General features: G+C 46.6%; 1 protein-coding gene across 2 annotated transcripts in view; it reads left to right on the plus strand.

Annotated features, from left to right (window-relative positions):
- Positions 1 to 22,043, plus strand: part of khdrbs2 (KH domain containing, RNA binding, signal transduction associated 2) — a 393,514-nt gene that overhangs the window by 366,095 nt on the left and 5,376 nt on the right. For both annotated transcript variants that reach the window (XR_008723423.1, XR_008723424.1), the window contains exons 13-14: positions 19,338 to 19,536; positions 21,536 to 21,704. The gene's annotated coding sequence lies outside the window, so the exon portion shown is untranslated. The remainder of the gene's footprint in view (positions 1 to 19,337; positions 19,537 to 21,535; positions 21,705 to 22,043) is intronic.

The following is a 22,043-nucleotide window of genomic DNA, read 5'->3' on the forward strand; positions in this document are numbered from 1 at the left end:
ATTTTAAAATGCTTTAGCTCCATTTTATTTTTTTAAATAACAATTTTAGAGTGCCTTAGTTCTTTATTTCATTTAGATCAGTGGTTCCCAACCTTTTTTTGGCCATGCCCCACCTAATCACCTCTAAAATCCTGATGCCCCCCCCCATTGCTTTCCCTTGAGAGAAAACGGAGGAAATAGATATTATAAGGGTAACTTAGCAAAAGCTCTTTGAATCGCATTTCTAAATCCAATTCAATAAATAAGGTTCTCCCATGACCTCGCGCGCTTCGTGCGACGTGCATGAAGAGCGATGGCGCGGTGATTATGTAATAACTACACAATAAAGACCTTTTTTACCCAAAAAAAATTATTTACTCAAAATAACATCTGAAACATAAACGACATATGTTTACCTGATGGAAAATCCCAAAAAATAAAAATCGAAAATTTGGACCCAGACCTCCTCAGTCGCGCTCAATTGCCCCCCTTAAAAATCAAATTGCCCCCCTGTGGGGCGTACGCCCCACGTTGGGAACCACTGATTTAGATAATGCTTCTAATACGGTCTGAATGCTGTAGATATTTAAAAGTCCTGTCAGCTTTGACAGCCGATAAAGCTGCTGGCCGGCCTTTGTTCTGTGTCAAGGGGCTCTGGGAAGATATGTGGCCGGGGCTTCTTAATTGTGTCTTTAGAGGTCCCAATACAAGTTAGAAGCTTCTCACAGGAGTCCACGATGATTTGGGCCAGCAAGGTCGATGCTTTCCATTCAGAGTTCAGGGAAGAGCAGGGTCAAGCCAAGTCAAGTTGAGTTTATTGTCATATGCTCTATCTATGGTGAGATGCAGGCACCGTGAAAATCTTGCTAGCAGTAGCAGCAAAGGCACATAGATTCAGACAACACACAAAAATATATATATTATACATAAACTGTACGTACGAAAATTCTGCGAGGCGGAAAAAGTAAAGAAGACTGCAAGAAAAACAAGATATTAGTGCAAAACACAATTAGAAAACAAATCTATAGTAGTGTAAGTGGTGCAGGAAGGAACTGCAGATGCTGGTTTAAATTGAAGATGGACAGAAGGGACAGAATTAAGGGACAGAATTAAGGGACAGAAGTTTAGGGGTAATATGAGGGGGAACTTCTTTACTCAGAGAGTGGTAGCGGTGTGGAATGAGCTTCTAGTGGAAGTGGTGGAGGCAGGTTCATTGGTATCATTTAAAAATAAATTGGATAGGCATATGGATGAGAAGGGAATGGAGGGTTATGGTATGAGTGCAGGCAGGTGGGACTAAGGGAAAAAAAGTGGTTCGGCACGGACTTGTAGGGCCGAGATGGCCTGTTTCCGTGCTGTAATTGTTATATGGTTATATGGTTATATGGACACAAAAAGCTGGAGTAACTCATCGAAGGGTCTCAATCCGAAACGTCACCCATTCCTTCTCTCCAGAGATGCTGCCTGTCCCGATGAGTTATCCAGCATTTTGTGTCTATCTGTAGTGTAAGTGGTGGTCCATAGTGTTCCAGTGCAGTGGTAGGATTAGTGTTGTGCAGGTCCATTCAAGACCCTGGTCATTGTTGGAAAGTACTGTTTCTGAGGCTGGGGGTGTGAGACGTCAGGCTTCTGTACCTTTCGCCCACATGACCGGTAGTCCGCTGTCAGTCAGAGAATCAACTTCTTTGCCTTGGGTTTTTTTTAAATCATAATTGAGCAATATACCTAGAACAAAACAGAATTGTAAAATCGTTAAGACATAACACCAGAAGTCAGTTTGCCAAGAAACTGCATAACTGCCTTTCAATAGCTACGAGCTATTCGTGGAAGTCCTTTAAAGATCAATATCTTCAATGGGAAGGTTCGTGATTAACGTTGTCCTATTTCGTCATGCCAGGCTGCTGACATCCAGTCTCAGGCTGAGTAGCACAGCCTGGAGAGCTGCTGCCTCATAGTGCCAGAGGGCTGAGTTTAATCCTGACCTCTGATACTGCACTTGTGGTGGAGTTTATACTGTAAGTTCTCCCTGTGACCGTGTGGATTTCTCTTGGGTTTCCTCCCACACTGCAAAGACGTACGGGTTTGTGGGTTAATTGGTTTTGGTAAAATTGTAGATTGTCCCTAGAGTATAGGATAGTGCCGGCGTGATTGCTGGTCAGTGAGGACTCAGCTGGACCAAAGGGCCTGTTTCCGGGCTGTATCTCTAAAGTGTAGAATGGGTGCTCCAGTTTCATCCACTGTCCCAAGGACGTGCCAGTTGGTAGATTAATTCACCAGCATATCTTGTCCCCAGTGTGTAGACGAGTGGCAGAAGCTGGTGGGAGTTGTTGAGAATGTGGGAGGAACATAAAATGGGATTAGTGCACAATTAGTGTAAATGGGTAAGTGATGATTGGCTCAGGGGTGTTGTATGCCGTATGTCTCTGGGACTCTATTGCTCGATTTAAGTTCCAGCAGCTGCCATCACTCTGCCTCTAAGCTAGTTTCCAGGCAGCCCACTCTTAAAGGGACTCACGAAACAAGCAGCCCTCAAACAGCTTCTGGGTTGGGTGCCAGTGAATGAACGAGTGCTGTGACGAGGAGAGGGGAACTTAAATCAAGTGGTAGACATACAGTGTTCAGCACTTAGTTTAGTTTAGAGATATAGCGCGGAAACAGGCCCTTCGGCCCACCGAGTCCATGCTGACCAGCGATTCCCACACATTAACACAAGCCTAAGCACACTAGGGGCAATTTACACTTAAAGCAAGCCAATTAACCTACAAACCTGTACGTCTTTGGAGTGTGGGAGGAAATCGAGGATCTCGGAGAAAACCCATGCGGTCACGGGGAGAACGTACAAAGTCCGTACAGACCATAGTCAGGATTGAACCCAGGTCTCCGTTGCTGAAGCGCTGTTAGGCAGCAACTCTACCACTGCGCTACTGTGCCACCCACTTCTGATTCAATGACCGCAGGAGGCGTGCTCTTGATGTAAGGAGGACAAAAGGATAGTACCTCTTGCAGTAGGCACGTAGAGTACGATAGTACCTCTTGCGCAGCAGTAGAGTTGCTACCTTACAGCGCCAGAGACCCGGCTTCCATCCTGACTATGGGTGCTTGTCTATATGGAGTTTGTACGTTCTCCCCGTGACCTGTGTGGGTTTTCTCTGTCAGTTCTGGTTTCCTCCCACACTCCAAAGGCGTAAAGTTTTGAAGGTTCATTGGTATAATTGTAAATTGTCACTAGTGTGTGTAGGATAGTGTTAGTGTACGGGGAACGCTGGTCGGCGTGTACTTGGCGGGCCGAAGGGCCTGCTTCCGCGCTGTATCGCTAAACTAAACTAAACTAATGGATCGTCATAGACTGTGCTCGGTCCGTGAAAAGTTGAAAGTGCCTTTTCTACTTGAGTGCTGGAGACCTTCAGGATTCGGTAGCAAACTGCATGAAGTCAACAGCAGCCTGGAGTGGTCCTGAAGCTGTGAAGCCAGCAATTAGCATGATCCTAAACCCCACGGGCAACACAATTAATGCAGGTATGTGAGGGTGCATTGGAGGTCACAGACCACAGTGAACATACGTTAGCGTTGGACCTTCATATTGTGGCTATGTCATTTGTAGAGGAAGCAGCTAATTTCTGATCGATCAGGGAAAAATGTTAGAAGAGGTAGGAGTTCATCAGGGAATTGGGAGCACTGGTAGAGAAGCTGAGGCAAAGTACAATCAAAGTACAATACTCGTAAGGGTCCTCACCAGGAAGATGCGGGAATAATGTTTCACCTGGATGAGTTGTGTAGAACCAGGGGTCACCGTCGTGGGATCACAGAGGGTGGTCAATCATAGAGTCATACAACTTAGAAGTCGGTCAAAGATAGACAAAATGTTGGAGTAACTCAGCGGGTCAGGCAGCATCTCTGGAGAAAATGGATGGGTGACATTTCGGATCGGGACTGGTCACCAGGCCCGGAAACCCATGTGAATCATCAAGTACCATTCTATATTAAGACGACTGAGTTTTAGTTTGGGTGAGAGATACAGCCCGGAAGCAGGCCCTTCGGCCCATCAAGTCCGTGCTGACTAGCGACCCCCATACAGTGTACACTAACGCTGCCCTACACACTAGGGACAATTTGCAATCTTTACCAAAGCCAAACCGTTACGTCTTTGCAATGTGGGAGGAAACCAGGACACCCGGAGAAAAGCCACACAGGTGACGGGGAGAATGTACAAATGTAAATCTCGAACCGTTGCCGTTCTCTACCTCAGTGGGATGTGGAGGCTCAGTCACTGAATGTATTGAAGAGATTAATAAATGGTTAAGTTTTTTTAAGGATTAGTGCAGGAAATTGGCACCAGTATAAAGATCTTACTGAAAGGTGATGGGGGGGCTTGAGGGTGATCAGCTCTCAGCTCTCCTAATGTCTTCCCACCCTTGCTTTTGGAAACTCGGTCAGTAAAAGATGTTTAGCAAAGTTCCTTGTCTGAAGCATCTGAGGACCAGCTACTCCAACAGTATAAGCGCACTCTAAGTCTTCAGAATGTTTCAAGTTGTATTACTTCCAGTATTGGTATGTATCCAAATGCACTGCAGTCCATGTAAGCAGTAATCAGTGAATCCTTTGGCCTATTTTAGTTGACGTATGATTGCTGATGCAGGTATGGAACTACCCTGCTTTCCTTCAGACAGCCTGTGGGAACCTTCATAACTAAGCATAGGTGGGATCTTGCGTTCACCACACATGCTCTCCCCTGTATTGGACTCAATGGCTAGCCTAGATGTGTGCCCACACCCTGGAGTGGGATTTGAACTTACACCGTCGTGGTTCTGAGACAGGAGTCTCAGTGTAAGCCCAAAGTGGGAACAGCAATGGAAAGTGTAGAAGATTCTTCACAGATCCAAAATATAATGGCATCAATGGGAAGAACAATGAAGCTGCTGATAGAGCTACTGCCTCAAATAGCCAGAGACCTGGGGCCGATCCTGACTACGGGTGCTGTCTGCGTGGAGTTTGTACGTTCTCCCTGTGACTGCGCAGGTTTCCACCGGGTGCTCTGATTGCCTCCCACATCCCAAAGACCTGCTGGTTTGTAGGTTAATTGGTTTCTGTAAATTGCCTTCAGTGATTGGGGGAGTGGATGAGAAAGTGGGATAGCATAGAACTATGTTATCAGGTGATCAAAGATCGGCGTGGACTTGTTGAGCTGAAGGGCCTGTTCACATGGTGTATCTCTAAACTAAAGTCTCTGTCCCACTTTAGGAGACCTAAACAGCAACCTCTGGTGACCTTGCCCACCACCCAAAAGACAAAATCGAGGTCGAGGTGACCTGCAACCTCCTACCACCTCCCACGCATATGTTGAAAACCTTCCTCGACTATGAAGAGAACCGGCTTCGACTAGACCTGTGACAAAAAAATTATCGATTTTTAAAACGGCAACCTATTTTTAATCGAGGCCTGTTTTAACCATGATGAAAAAATAGCAGCAACCTAGATGAAACCTCGACCACGCGGAAACCACTTTCGACCATAAGGGAGAGTGACCAAAACCTCCGGTGACCTGATGGAAACCTTGGGTGGAGGGCAAGGTCACCAGAGGTTGCTGTTTAGGTCTCCTAAGTGGGACAGGGGCTTTATCTACACTACATCAGTGATGGGTAAATTACTTGAGGTAGATTCCGCGAGATAGGATCTACATTAGCAAAGATAAGGGCCATTTTGGGAAAGTCAGTGTGGCTTTATACGTAGGAAATTACATCTCACATATTTGAGGGAGTTTTTTGAAGAGGTGACCAAGTATATTTGATGAGGATAGAGCAGTAGAATTATCTACCTGGATTTTAGCAAGGTTAATCAAGTTCTACATGGTAGGCTGATCTTGGAATACTAGATAAAATGAGATCCAGGGCAGGGTTGCCAATTGGGTATAAAATTAGCTTGAAGGTAGGAAACAGGCATCACCCCTTGTTGTTCAGACTGGAGGCCTGTTACAAGTGGTGTTCCACAGGAATTTGTGCCAGGTCGACACCCATTCAATATATTCATGATTTGGATGTGAATGGTTAGTACGTTTGTGGATGATACTAAAATTGGTGGCATAGAGGACAGGGAGGAAGGTTATCTACAATTATAGCAGGATCATGACAAACTGGGCCAATAGGCCAAATAATGGCAGATGGAGTTTAATTCTGATTTTTTAGTTCAGAGATATAGCGTGGAAACAGGCCCTTCAGCCCACCGAGTCCGCGCCGACCAGCGATCCCCACACATTAAATATTTGCGCTATTGTCAATGCTGTTGAATCTACTATGAACAAGTTATATATATATTCCCTGCTACAATGGTTTAAAATAGGCTTCCTTTTGTAAAGTTCACAACAGTTCCATCGCAAGAGTCCATAGTAATCAAAATAACCTGTCAGAAATTCCTCACCAGATTTATAGGTTGCTTCTGATCTCTGGCATTCACGTATTTGTACATGAAACAGCGTGCCAAAGCGAAGATACACACACTAGGGACAGCGCCGGTGGTTGCGATCAAACCCAGGTCTCCGGCGGCACAAGCGCTGTAAAGCCCCTGTCCCACTTAGGCGATTTTTTCGGTGACTACAGGCGACTAGACTGCCGCCACATGGTCGCAGTGTGACGTCTGTATGGTTGTGAGTAGTCTCCTCAAGTCGCCTAAAGAGTCGTAACGTTTTTCTAGTCGCCGCTGGATTTTGAAATGTTGAAAACTTTTCGGCGAATGTGGGCTTGACGTAGCTCGACGTAGCTTGTCTTCTCCTGTCGTACGTGCTGTCGTAGGTTGGCGCCAGGATGACACAGGTTGTCGCCAGGTGACGTTGGTTGTCATCGTCGGTGAATTCCATTGGCGACTACCTATGTCAACCGGCAACAAGTAGCGGCGACTGAATTTTCTTCAGTTGTCTTCAGTTGTGGCCGACAGGCTCGTTGCTTGTCGTAGCTTGTCGCGGGCGGATGTAGGTTGACTTTGGTTGTCGTAGGTTGTCGCCTGTGTGGTCATAGGTTGTCATAGGTGTGGTCGTAGGCAGACGTCCTAATAGGCCACCGGTTGTCGGTAGCGTGCCGTAGCTTGACGTCGACTAAGCGGTAGGTTGTCGTAGACATTGTGACTGTGACAGTCGCCGGAAAAATTGCCTAAGTGGGACAGGCCCTTAAGGCAGCAACTCTACCGCAGTGCCACCGTGTTGGCTACCAAATGTTGCATTTTGGCAAGAGAAATACACCCGACCTGGACTTACGTGGTAAATAGTAGGACCCTGGAGAGTATGTAGAACAGAGAGACTCAAGGTTATAGATACATAATTCCATGAAGTTGGTGACGCAGGTAGACTGGCTGGTGAAAAATACATTTGGCACGCTTGCCTTCATTGGTCAGGATATTGAATACTGGAGTTGGGAAGTCATGTTGCAGGTGTGCAAGACATTGGGAAGGTCATGTTTGGATTACTGTGTACAGTTCTGCTCCCTCTGCTCTAGGAAGGATGTCATTAAACTGGAAAGAATGCAAAAAAAAGATTTACTATGATGTTAGACACAAAATGCTGGAGTAACTCAGCAAGTCAGGCAGCATCTTTGGAGAAAAGGAATAGATGATGTTTCAGGTCAAGACCCTTGCTCAGACTGGTCCAGCAGTCTCCAGAGATGCTGCCTGACCCGTTGAATTACTCCAGCATTTTGTGTCTATCTTTGGTGTAAACCAGCATCTGCAGTTATTTCCGACAGTTTTTACTAGGATGTTATTGGGTCTGAAGGGTTTGAACTATAAGGCTGGATAGGTGAAGACTTTTTTTCCCGAAGCAGGGAGGCTGAGGGGTGATCATATACAGGTCCATAAAAATCACGAGGGACACAGATAAGGTGAGCAGTCACAGTCTTTTCCCCAAGGTAAGGGAGTCAAAAGCTAGAGGACATAGATGTACGAGGAGAGAAGAAAGATTTAGATGGGAAAGAGTCCTGAAGGGGAACACTTTCACACCAGAGGGTGGTACGCACATGGAACGGAATGGACTGCCAGAGTGGTAGAGGCAGGTCCAATTACAACACTTACAGGCTAAAGGTAGAAGGATAGGAAAGGTTTGGAGGTTATAGGCTAGGAACAGGCAAGTGGAACTAGCACCATTAAACAACTGGATTGGCATGGACGTGTTCCTACTGTATAATCCCTAGAAGGAAATAGCTCCATTGAAAGAAGAGCAGCAGTATTGACATGATGGGCCGATTAACCTTTAGTGCTAATTCTAAGATTCTGAACTTCTATATTAGTCTGTGTCCATTACTGCAGCAGAGTGGGTACTCGTGTCAATTTCAAACCGCTTTCCTCATTGCCTTTTCCCAAGATGAGAAAATATCCCACCAGAACAATGCAGGATCCATGCAAGTTCCATGCAGGATTCACGGGGAATCCTTGCAGCTCAATGCAGGGCGCGACAACGGATTTGTCCGCAGCGATCCTTGTGCAAGTTTGGGACCTCTAGGTCAGGCATCTGTCCACAAAATCCAGTAAATGTGGGCCATAATCAATTGAAAAGCACAGAAGAAATCTATGTAAGCAGGGGTACAAGGGGTATTCAAGCCTGCTCCACCACTCAATTCCATCATGGCTGATCCTCGGTCTCAAGTCCACTTTCCTGCCCCTTCTCATGGAATCTAATCCCTTAGAGTTCAGACAACCACCAACCTATCACCACAGTGCTGTGCTGTCAGCTAGCACACTGGTTTTGCTCCAAACTAGTGGCAGACACATGCAATAATTATCCAGGGACATGTTTAATTTAGAGATACAGTGTTGAAACAGGCTCCTCGACCCATCGAGTCCGAGCTGACCAGTGATGCCCATGCATTTACACTATCCCACACACTAGAGATAATTTACAAGTAGGCGAGTAAAGACAACTAAATAATCAGTTATGGAAACCATGAAATTATAAGGCTGTAGTAGAAGCCCACTTTATCCAAGACAATTTTTTTCTCCCTAGGCTCATTAACAACCACACCTAAAACAGCAAAGAAGGAATCCTGATATTCCAGTCAGGAGTATGTGCAGGATTTGAAACTGTGCGGTTTTTAGCGGGATGCTTTCAACAGATGTGTGTGCACGCATTGTTTATGCACCAAATGATGATTGGCCAATGTAGGCCCTGTACACCAGTCAAGGCCGCATTGGACATTACGTTTGCCAGCCAGGTTCGCAATCCAGCTCGCTGGCCAATAAACATCAATGCAAAAAGCTCCAAGCTGGGAAAAGATCTTTAAAACGATACACAATCTGCTTGTGGGACTCATTGAGTCAATCTGCATCTATGGGTGGAGAGGAATGGTCGTAAGAATGGGAATAGGCAGAGAAATGGCAGATGGAGTTTAATCTGAGTATGTGTGAGCTGTTACTCAGAGGCCCCACAGGCCTCCCAGGGGACTGCGGAGAAGTTGGGCGGCGAGTCCTGCCTGGGTCAAAGGAGCCTCAGCGATGGCGGCAATGGGAGCCTCAGTGGCAGCTTGAGCCTCAACGGCAACGGGAGCCTCGGCGGTGATAGGGCCTCGGCAGCGGCGGGAGCCTCGGCAGCAACAGGAGCCTCGGCAGCAACGGGAGCCTCGGCAGCAACGGGAGCCTCGGCGGTGATAGGGCCTCAGCAGCGGCGGGAGCCTCGGCAGCAACAGGAGCCTCGGCAGCAACGGGAGCCTCGGCAGCAACGGGAGCCTCGGCAGCAACAGGAGCCTCGGCAGCGGGAACCTCGGCAGCAATAGGAGCCTCGGCAGCAGCGGGAGCCTCGGCAGCAGCGGGAACCTCGGCAATAGGAGCGTGAGCCTCGGCAGCGGGAACCTCGGTGGCAATGGAACGTGATGGGGAGCGGGGAAGACAATGTGGACCTGGCGTGGGGCGACAACTGTGATGAACAATGGAAGACCCGGCGTGGGGGAGTGGGGCACTTTAGCTTTAGAATCCTCTGCTCAGGGGATAAACCTGTGTTTATTTGTTTGTTTGTTGTTCGTTGCGCTGAGGCACGGTGCACACGGCAGCCAGACAACAGTCGCTTGTCCTTTTCTTTTTTTTGCACTTTTACTTTCAAGTTTTTGAGTACCTTGTGTGTTGTGACTGTTGGCAGACTAATTTCCCTCCGATGATGAATAAAGCTTTATCGTATCGTATCGTATCGTTACACTTTGGAAAGTCATACATAAGGGGAGTATTATACAATCAATGCTATGACCCATATCAGCATTATGTACGGAGGGAACATGGGGTCCAAGTCCATAACCCCCTGCAAGTGATCGATGATCGCTGTGTACTGGGTGAGCCTAAGGGCCTGTTTCCATGCTGCATCTGTAAACTACACTACATCAGTGGTGGGTAAGAAGGTGATTCCTACCCACTTTGAAGGTGATTCTGCGAGATTGGATCTACATGCATTTGCAAAGATAAGGACCATTTAGGGAAAGTCAACATGGCTTTGTGTGTAGAATATTGCATCTCGCGAATATGATTGAGTTTTTTGAAGAGGTGACCCAAAAATATTGATGGAGGTGGAGCAATAGAATGATCTACCTGGATTTTAGCAAGTTTAATCAAGTTCCACATGGTAGGCTGATCATGGTAGAGAAGGCAACACCTGGATAGAGTGGTAAAGAAGGCATACGGTACACTTGCTTTCATAGGTCAAGGCACAATGTCAGGATATTATGACACTGCTTTATAGGAGTATTATAGTCATTTTTGGTCACCCCATTATAGGAAGGTGTGGAGGTTTTGGAAAGGGTGCAGAGGAGGCTTACCAGATTGATTACCTGAATTGGAGGGTATTTGCTTCAGGGAGAGGTTGAACAGACTTGCATTGTTTTCTCTGGAACGCTGGAGGTTGCAGTGAGACCTGGCGGAAGTATATACAATTCTGAAAGGCATAGATAGTGCAGACAGTCACAATCTATGTTTCCAAGGATGGATAAATCATTTACAAGAGGGCGCAGCTTTAAGGGGAGAGGGACAATGTTTAAAGGAGATATGCAGGACAGGTTTTTCACACAGCTGGTGGTGTGCTGCCGTTGAAGCAGAGGTGGCATTTAAAAGACATTTGAATAGGCACATGGAAACACAGGATATGGATTATGTGCAGGTAGACAAGTGATGGTCTTGGCATCATGTGCGACACAAATACTGTGGGCTGAAAGGCCTGTCCTTGTGCTGTACTGCTCTATGGTCTATGATTCGACCCAAAGTATCCACCATTCCCTTCCCCTCTACCCCACACAGCGGCGGTGGAAAGCATCTTGTCCGGAAATATTACAATTTGGTTTGGGAATTGCTCTGCCCAGGACAAGAAGGCTCTGCAGAGAGTAGTGCGTTCGGCCGAACGCACTATGGGAACTTCACTCACCCCCCTAAAGGAACTATACATCAGAAGGTGCAACTCCAGAGTCAATAAAATCATGGGAGACCCCTTCCACCCCTGCAACGGACTGCTCCAGCTGCTACGGTCAGGCAAACGCCTCCGTTGCCATGATGTGAGAACGGAGAGGTTGAGAAGGAGTTTGTTCCCAGAGGCTATTAGGACTGTAAACTCCTATCTCACCAGGGACTAACTTTACTGTACCACTCTATTCCTTTTTTTAAAAAATTGCTGTTTTTTTTCCCTTTTTCCTTCCGCCCACAATATTTAATATGTAAAAGAATATGTGATTCTGTTCCATTCTGTTTGTAGTTTGTTTGGTTGTTTGTTTGTTTGTCTTTTTGCACAAAGTCCGCGAGCATTGTCACTTTTCATTTCACTGCACATCTCGTATGTGTATGTGACGAATAAACTTGACTTGACTTGACTTGACTTGACTGTTCAACCCAGTGAGTTCCTCCAGCAGATTGCTTTTTGTTACGGACTCTAGCATCTGTAGTCTCTCTCTTGTGTCGATCTTTAAACGTTGACACGCTGAACGTTTGTCGGGAATTCTGGCACAGAAACGATCAATCCTTGAACGCTCTCAGCGGCTATCTCTTGCCGGGAGCGTTTGCACGACTGTTAAATTATCCGCTGCGCCACTCAGCCCGTTAGTGGAAAATCACTTCCGCAGACTACCTTGGCAAGAAAGATTAACATTCCCAAAAAAACAACAGCAAAGCAAAATGGAGTTCTGGGAACAGCAAGATCAGCCACTTAAACCAATATAAGCAGACATTGCAACTTGTAAGTTGTATAGTCAGCAACAGCTGGGATATACAAAATCATATCATACACTGCAACATGTAGTATCCCGTATTTAATCTACCCTTCAGGGAAGGAGAGATGCCTGGAATCAGAAATGATTTACATGCACATTTATCCTCCATTCAAACATTTTTGGCTGCTCACTCTGCTGCAAACACATCAGTCTGTTGGCAGTGATAGATTCCTACGGATCTTTGCAAATCCATTTTAGCACATGCCAATGTTTCAATTGCCCTGCAGGAGGTGAAGGTGAGGGTGAAATAAACATTGTTTTCACCAGTAGTGTGAACACATCACCACAGAAGGCTGTGGAGTCCAAGCCAATGGATATTTTGTAAGGCAGAGATAGATAGATTCTTGATTAGTACGGGTGTCAGGGACTATGGGTAGAAGGCAGGAGAATGGAGTTGGGAGGGAGAGATTGATCAGCCATGATTGAATGGCCAAAGGGCCTAATTCTGATCCTTTCACTTATGACCTTATGATATTGTCCCCTCTTGCTGTTGTGAGCTGGAACAGTTAAACCCTTCAGGCTAAACCCTTAAGTTAGAGAGATGGTCTATAGATGTGGGCAAGTACACTGAGTGATAAATAGAAGGACGGACACTATTCACTTATAGGTTTCATTGCTTAATAAGGGTAATATAATGGGCCTGACCCACTTACTACACTTTTTCGACGACTGCCACCGCCCGTCATAGGTCGTTGAAAACGCTCCAGCGTGCGACCAGAAAGACGCTCCGACTCTTTGGGCGACTGAGGGGACCACTCACGACCATACTGGTTTATATCGAAGATAGATACAAAAAGACACAGCGGGACAGGTAACATCTCTGCAGAGAAGGAATGGATGACGTTTCGGGTCGAGATCCTTCTTCAGACCGTTCTTTCTCTCCAGAGATGCTGCCTGGCCCGCTGAGTTACTCAGCATTTTGTGTCTATTTTAGGTTTTAAGGAAACATATACATGAAAGAGAAAGGAGTAAATGATTAGAAATATTAGGAAAGTAGGGTATTTTTTAAATGAGGATTTGAAGATATTGAAGTTGTTAGATCTCCCTCTAATACGAATCACTAATAGTTAACGTGCAGGTGCAACAGGCAATTTGAAAGGCAAACAGTATTACAAAATAATTTGTGTGCAAGGTTAGGGGTGACATGCTCCACTTAAATAGGGAACTGGGGTGACCACATCTGTCGCATGTAAACAATTCTGTCTTCCTACCAAAGGAGGAATAGACTTTTCATTGAGAGAGTGGACTAAAGGTTCATCAGATTGGCTTCTTGGATGATGGATTTGTCAACTAAGGAGCGATTAGGCAGAGTCAATCAGTTCCCTCTTACGTTTGGGCGAACCAAATGTGATCTCACTAAAATATTCAAAATTCTGAAAGAGGGTAATGTCCGATGTGGAATTGATGTTTCTCGACTGTGGGGTGTCCACAACCGGAGGCCACAGTCTTAAAATAAGAAGTTGGCCATTCGGGAAGGAAGAGTTTTGTTCACGCAGAGGTTGGGAATCTTTGGAATTCTTGGCTCAGAAGGGCTGTGGAAGCTCAATTGTAGAGTACATTTAAGATAGAGGTTGAGAAGTAATTAGACTTTGGACTTTACTCTAGACTCTACAGGCCCTTCGGCTCAAAAAGTCCACGCCGATTAGCGATCACCCCGTACACTAACACTACCCTACACATTAGGAATAATTTACAATTTTACTGAAGCCAAGTAACCTACAAACCTGTACGTCTTAGGAGTGTGGGAGGAAACCATTGCTCCTGGAAAAAACCCACGCAGGTCACGGGGAGAACGTGCAAACTCCCTACAGACAGCATCCGTGGTCAGGATTGAATCCGGGTCTCAGGCACGGTAAGGCAGCAGCTCAGCCGCTGTGCCACCGTGCCACCCTACACATCACGGAAATAAAGAGATGAGGGGCTAGTGTCAAGAAATAGTCATCTATTGAACAGCAGGCCAGACCCAAGGGGCTGAATGGCCTGCTCTTGCTTGTTCTTATGTTTTGTACACATAGCTGACATATTATGTGAATGCAGTTGCAATGGAAACCTGGGTAAGAATACAATATATATATATGAAGCATACCTAAATAAATATGATAGATGGATGGAAAGATGTATATCTTTATGTCCCACATTCAGTTGGCGATGAGGTTGCAAGTTCAGTGTACCAAAATGAACTTTTTATTATGTCATCACATCTGAGTAGTATCATCAGCCATAATATCAGAATATGCTGTCATTGATTATTTATGTTTTCTTGCCTTTAAAAAAAATCCCTGATGCATTTTAGACTCGTTATTGAGTGCATAGATCAGCCATTGTTTCCGACCATTTAAGGAGAGACCATATGAAGAGATAGAGAATAGGTTTATGACAATAGAGTGCGGTGAAGCAAAGTGGAATGGGGTTCATGGAAATATGGACATTCACCTATGGAACGGTGGCACAGCGGTAGAGTTGCTGCCTTACAGCGCCAGGGACCCGGGTTCGATCTTAACCACGGGTGCTGTCTGTACGGAGTTTGTACGTTCTCCCCGTGACCTGAGTGGGTTTCCTCCCACACACCAAAGACGTGCAGGTCTTTAAGTTAATTGGCTTGGTAAAATGTGTACATTGTCCCTCGTGTGTGTGTAGGATAGTGTTAGTGTCCAGGGTGATTGCTGGTTAGTGGTGACTCTGTGCCGAAAGGCCTGTTTCTGTGCTGCATCTCTAAACTAAACTAAAAATGTGGTGAAAATAGATTGTAGCTATGGTGTAGATTTAGTGCGGAGACACAAGTGGTGATGTTAAGGTCACCTCACGCTTGGACTCTCAGGCAGTTCATTTCACAAAGGGAGTGCAGCTAAAAGTCAAAATCATGACCAGGAAGACAGAAACTTACAACATTCTTAAGGGGTTGGACAGGCTAGATGCAGGAAGATTGTTCCCGATGTTGGGGAAGTCCAGAACAAAGGGTCACAGTTTAAGGATAAGGGGGAAATCTTTTAGGACCTAGATGAGGAAAACATTTTTCACACAGGAACTCTCTGCCACAGAAGGTAGTTGAGGCCAGTTCATTGGCTATATTTAAGAGGGAGTTAGATGTGGCCCTTGTGGCTAAAGGGATCAGGGGGTATGGAGAGAAGGCAGGTACAGGATACTGAGTTGGATGATCAGCCATGATCATATTGAATGGCGGTGCAGGCTCGAAGGGCCGAATGGCCAACTCCTGCACCTATTTTCTATGTTTGTGGTTTGGGGGGGAGGGATAGGGGGGAACACATTAAAGCCGCTCCCTCACTGCTCCAAAGACCCAGGTTCAACCCTATCCTCGAGTGCTGTCTATGTAGACCTTACACCTTCTTCCTCAAACCACATGGGCTTCCCCAGGATGTCCCCGTTCCCTCCTATATTAAAGAAGTGCGGGTTGGTAGGTTAATTGGCCTCTGTAAATATCCCTAATGTGTGGGCGAATGGGAGAATCTGGGAGAAGTTGGTTGGTGTGTGGAGGAAATAAAAAACGTAGGATTAGTGTTGGCGCCAGGAAAAATTCAGTAGGCCGAGTGGGCTGTTTATAGGCCCTGTCTCTCCATCACTATAACATTATAATAATGGATATTCCCACTGGCAAAAATGATATGCCCTTATTTCATAAGGAGGAAGATATTGCAGGGCAAAGGGAATGGATGTGATTAGTTAGATGTTTCATTGACGCGATGGGCCAAATGACCACTCTGTGTGCTTCTCTTTTATTGGAGCCCAAGGGGACTTAAGACAGCATAACCTGATCACCGAGTCTAAATGACATTGGGAGATACTTAACCTTTTTGTGGCGTTTCTCTTCACTTGAGCACTTCAGCTAGATTGCAGCTTTGTAACTCGTCGCCGTAGAGCATTATGACGGCAGAGTAGAGTTTAGAAATATATCATCAGGTCGAGAGAGATTATAAACTGTCCCAAGTGAGGGAGATTTTGATTAAAATTGCTTAAAGATACTTCAGCTGTATTGTCTTGCAGAATGAGGCTTTGTGCTCATCATCTTGTCTCATCGCACTGAGGTCTGCATTATGTGCAAAGACGCTTCAGATCTTCACAGCCTTGATTAAGGGCACCAAATGCTAACTGGGGAATCCTGATGAGATGGGGCATTAGCTTCTCCTGGCACATCCTTCACAGCATGGCGGTTGTGCTGAACAGCAGATGCTGGTGAGATTTCCGGATGATTTCAAAGGGGTTTTAATACAGAGGAGGGGGGGGGGGGCTCTGGTGCACTGTGTAGGACAGGCACAATCCATCAACGGGTGCTGAGTAAGGTAGCACAAGCAGCATTACGGGAATATCTGTGCAGTGTGGGCCCTCTGTCCCTCATATTAGGGCAGTTATGCCGCTGACTACACTGGCTGGATAACAAGCACATTTCTGGATGCGCAGGACTTTCAGCTTCCAATTAATTATTGATTGACAGCAAAGCAACTGAGCCATACTCAAAACAAAATTGCAAAGCTTATAAAGCGCTACACTCCCACCGCAGCCCTGTGTTATCAATCTGCCCAGAGCTTCCAGTGCTCGAGATTAACAGCTGATACTGCAGTCCCACTCTCCAAACCTGGAGGGGGCTTACAGAAATCTTACTCTCACACATCTCACTCCCCGCGCAGCTCAGGAGTTCACTTTCCAGCCGGGGAGTATAAGCTTTAAGAATTGCACGTTTAAACATCAGGGCACTTGCTTATTTGATGCAGTGGATGCTGAGTTTTCTCTGTTGCTTTGTTAAAAGAGTGATGATAGGACATAGAACAGCGCAGCACAGGAAGAGGCTGGCCCACAATGTCTGTACCGAACATGATGCCAAGTAAAACTAATTAACACTGCCTGCGTGTGATCCATATCCCTCCATTCTCTATTCAGGCTTGTCTGTAAACCTCTTCAATGCCACTATCATATCTGCTTCCACCACCACTGCTGACACCATGTTCCAGGCGCCCTCCACTCCATGAGAAGAAACATACCCTGCCCCCGCACATCTCCTTTAAACTTTGCCCCTGGAGAAAAAGGTTCTCACCGTCCACCTTGTCTATGCCCCTTATAATTTCATGGACTTCTTTCATTTAAAGGCTGTGCAGATACAATGAACCAGTTTTCAGGCATCTGGAAAGAAAGACGTACTGTTCATTTTTGGAATGAAAGAAAACGCTGACCCAGGCTGATGTTTATTTCCCCATCCCTGATCGAGGTGGTGGGGAACTGCCGTCTTCTGGTGCAGGCACTCCCATGGAGCTGTTGGAAAGGGAATTCCAGGATTTGGACCCCGTGACAATGAAGGATATGTTTCCAAGTTGGGATGGTGTGCGTCCCGCAAGGCAACTACAGGCGGTGGCTTCTCCTGCTTTTCCCCTTCAGTGGACATGTGTTTGGGAGGTACCGTCAGAGTGAACTTGGTGAATTACATTTTGACCACTGCGCCAGGGGTGTCTTAAAGTTGTGCATTGGTGGTGCCACTCGAGACAGCTGCTATGTTCTGGTTGATGTTGAGCTTTCTGAGCAAGGTTGGAGCTGTACTCAGGCAAGGGAAGAGCATCACATCGCTCTCTTGTCTTGTACTTGGTGAAAATACTTTGTGGACCAGCTCTGCTGTCACAGTATTTATGCAGCAGTTCCAGTTAAGTGTCTTTAGTTGACTGTACTTTAGAGACACAGCTCGGAAACAGGCCCATAGGCCCACCGAGTTTGTGCCAACCAGCAATTCTCTTACACTAGCGCCATCCTACACACTTGGGACAGTTTACAACTTTGCCAAAGCCAGTTAATCCACAAACCTGTACGTCTTTGTAGTGTGGGAGGAAACCAAAACACCCGGAGAAAACACACGCGGTCACAGAGAGAACGCACAAACTCCCTGCAGACAGCACCCGTAGTCAGGAAGGAACCCGGGTCTCTGGCGCTGTAATGCCCCTGTCCCACTTAGAAAACCTGAACGGAAACCTCTGGAGACTTTGCGCCCCACCCAAGGTTTCCCTGCTCTCCCCTGCTGTTCCCGGAGGTTTTTGTCAGTCTCCCTACCTGCTTCCACTACCTGCAACCTCCGGCAATCACCTGCAACCTCCGGGAACCGCACGGAAACCTTGGGTGGGGTGCAAAGTCTCCAGAGATTTCCGTTCAGGTTTCCTAAGTGGGACGGGGGCTTATGGCAGCAACTCTACCGCTGCGCCACCTAATGTCAACGTCAATTTCTGTCAATGGTGACCCCGGATGCTGTTGATAATACAGGGCTTGGCAACTGACAGTGCAATTAATTGCAAAGGAGACATAAATAAACTCTTAAGTAAGAACTAAATTGCTGGATACTCGATTAGTGAGAGTGTCAGAGGTTATGGGAGAAGGCAGCAGATTGGGGTTGAGAGGGAAAGATAGATCAGCCGTGGAGTAAACAGTGGGCTGAATGGCCTAATTCTGCTCCCAGAACTTATGAAGTTTTTAATACTTAGCTGGTCAGGCAGCCTTTATGGAGGTTCTGGCAAAGAGTCTTAGACTTGAAATATGAATTATTTTTCCACGTCCTCCACCTGATGAATGTTTCCAGCATTTTGAATTCTTCCCTCAAATGTCCAACATTTGCACCTTTTGCCTTTTGTTTGAGGATGTATTTTTGTTGGAGATAAGACAATGCTTGGCAATGAACATCTTTCTGTAATAATAACCAACCATCTATACCGCACAAAATAATTGAAACGCAAAATACTGCAGATGCTGGAAGTCTCATATAGGAACAAAAAACGCAGGAACCATTCAGCAGGTCAGGCACCATCTGTGGAAATGGTGGAAGCAGAGTTAATGCTTCAGGTCAAAGAGTCTTTATCAGATAAGGGCCTGTCCGCAGATGGCGCGCAAAGATTTTGTACATCCCAAAATCCTGCGGCGCCTGGCACGACCGCGCGTTGCTGCCTATGTCACCACGTACCATGCGTGCTTAATGCACACCATGCTCACATCACGCTTAAATGATGTCGCGTAAATGACATGCAAATGACACCCAAGTGGGACGGGCCCTATAGTCTACAGGTGCTAAGTGTTTACAGTATTTTATGTTCTTATTTCAATGCACGAACACTCTCTGTCATTCTGTCTGCTGAAGGTGAAAGTGTTCCAACTGACTGTCGTTTTGTTTACTTGTAGGCTCTTTGCAAGGTGATGACTCGGGCTCAGTAGCCCTACGCCCTGACACACCGTGCAGCAGATTCCATCAAACATCTCTGACCCAGCGTTAGACTGGTCACAGCAGTATTAGAGGAAGCGGATGGTGAGTTTCTGGAGTGGCCACCAATTAATTGAGGAACACATCATTAGAACAGTGACATCAGTCTGTGAACCTATGGTATGTCCACTTGGTGTCACCCTGCTAGACTTGATTAACCAGGACAAAGTATTAGGTTCAAGTAGACTCAAAATGCTGGAGTAACCCAGCGGGTCAGGCAGCATCTCTTGAGAATGTGGATTGGTGACGTTCTGGGTCGGGGCCATTCTTCAAAGGTTTCAAAGGTCTTTCATTGTACCAATTAAGGTACGGTGATGTGCGAATCACCATACAGCCATACAAAAAAAAGCAATACGCAACTACATAAAAGTTAACATAAACATCCACCACAGCTGATTCCGCACATTCCTCACTGTGATGGAAGGCAATAAAGTTGAATCTTCTTCCTCTTCCAACCCTTCTTGCAAGGGCGAAGGGAAAGATAGCTAGAAGAGCGGAGGGACAGGACAAAGCATGCAGGACATAGGTGAACACAAGCGAGGGGGGGGGGGGGGGGGGGGGGGGGGTTCCGATGTGCAGAAGGTCAAACGAAAGGCCAGAGGAGAACACACACAAGGCTGGAGCTGGAAGGATCAGAGAGTTGGGAATTGTGTCGTTGGAGGAGTGACAAGGTGTAAATTGTTTTGGAATATGGGTGGAGAGAGAGGGGAGAGGAGAGATAGATGCAAGATCAGTCAGGACCCAGTGGAGGGGGTGGTGGAAGGAATGGGGAGGGAGCGTTATAGGGGAGAATGGGTGGGGAGGGTGTTTTGATGAGGTTACCAAAAGATGGAGAATTCAATGTTCCTACCATTGGGTTGTAAGCCACCCAGTATTACACTCTCCCTCAGTGTCAGCCATTATTACCACACATTACTGCCTCTGCAGCTCTGCGAGAGAACTCCTGCAATGCAGAACTCCATAGATCATCCAAACTACAAAAATCTTCAAAGAAGCCCATGAACAGCAATTTGATGTGAGTCGAGCAGGTGATCGACAGCTGGATCAGTGACGTAGCTTCAACAGACTGAGGGAGGTCTGAGATGTTCCACAACTTGAGGCAGTTGGAGGAGCAGAAGATTGCAGCAATCTCACGAGCAACGAGCGGTATCAAGAGTGGGGCTTCAATGTCATGCCAGGTCATGCCAGGTGCCAGGTGCCAGGTGCCAGTGAAGGGCTTTTTCATGCCATTATGTTAGGGTGTCACCAAGTTATACAGCATGGAAACAGATCCTATGGCCCAGCTTGCCCACACTGACCAAGATGCCCATCTAGTCCCACCTGCCTGAGTTTGGCCCATATGCTTCTAAACCTATCCTATCCATGTACCTGTCCAAATGTCTTATAAATGTTGTGTTAGTACCTGTCTCTGGCTGGCAGCTCATGCCATATACCCAGCACCCTTAGTGTGAAAAGGTTGCCCCTCAGATTCCTATTAAATTGACGGTGCCACAGTGGTGCAGCGGTAGAGTTATTACCTTCCAGCTCCAGAGACCCGGGTTCGATCCTGACCACGGGTGCTGACGGTATGGAGTTCGTACGTTCTCCCTGTGACTGCATGGGTTTTCTCTGGATGCTCTGGTTTCCTCTCACACCCCAAAGGTGTACAGGTTTGTAGGTAAAAATCGTAAATTGTCCCTAGTGTGCAGTGTATGGGGTGATCGCTGGTGGGGGTGGACTCAGTGGGCTGAAGGGCCTGTTTCCATGCTGTAATCCTAAAGTCTGAAGTCTAAAAATTCATTCCCCTCTCACCTTAAAACTGTGTCCTCTGGTTCTTGATTTACCTGCTCTGGGTAAAAGGCTCTGTGCGTTCACACTATCCATTCTGAAACACTTTACAGCTAAATTAGATATCTTTAAAGCATGCGGATCGTAGGGTTGTTGGAAACTTGGGAATAATTTGTACACGGAGTAATGAAACGTTTTAACAACAGATTAGTTTAGTTTGGTTTAGTTTAGAGTTAAACTTCAGCCCACCAAGTGAGTCCGTGCCGACCAAAGATTCCTGCACACTTACACGATCACACACATTTACAATTATAACAAAACAGTTAACCTACAAACCTTTCCGTTTTTGTAGTGTAGGGCGGAAGCTGGAGATCCCGGAGAAAACCCTTGCAGGTCACGGGGAGAAGGGACAAACTCCGTAGTCAACCAGTCATAGTCAGGATGGAACCCGGATCTCTGGCGCTGAAAGACAGCAACTCTACCACTGCGATGAGAAGAAGGAAAAAGAAGGAATGCTACAAGTGGGTGGTGCATTTTATAGTGAGATTACAGCACAGATAAATTTCAGTAAAGGGCCTGTCCCACGAGCATGCGACTGCATGCGGCGAGCGCGAACTAACGTGGTCGCTTGAGCCGTACGGCCTCGCGTGGCCGGTCCCACTTCGAACCGCGGAGCCATATGAAGTTGTGAGGAGCTGGTCCCGGACATTGCGCGAGGCTCCGAAAAACTGACACTGTCCATTGCGTGATGACGTCACCGCCCGGCGCCGTGCGACGTCCAAATTCAGTCGGCCCTCCTCCTGCCCAGCTGATTGGTGAGTATGATGTCGGGACCAGTCCCGCACAACTGCAGACGGCTC

Source organism: Leucoraja erinacea, chromosome 5 (genome assembly GCF_028641065.1).
Source record: "Leucoraja erinacea ecotype New England chromosome 5, Leri_hhj_1, whole genome shotgun sequence".
In the NCBI taxonomy this organism is placed as follows: domain Eukaryota; kingdom Metazoa; phylum Chordata; class Chondrichthyes; order Rajiformes; family Rajidae; genus Leucoraja; species Leucoraja erinaceus.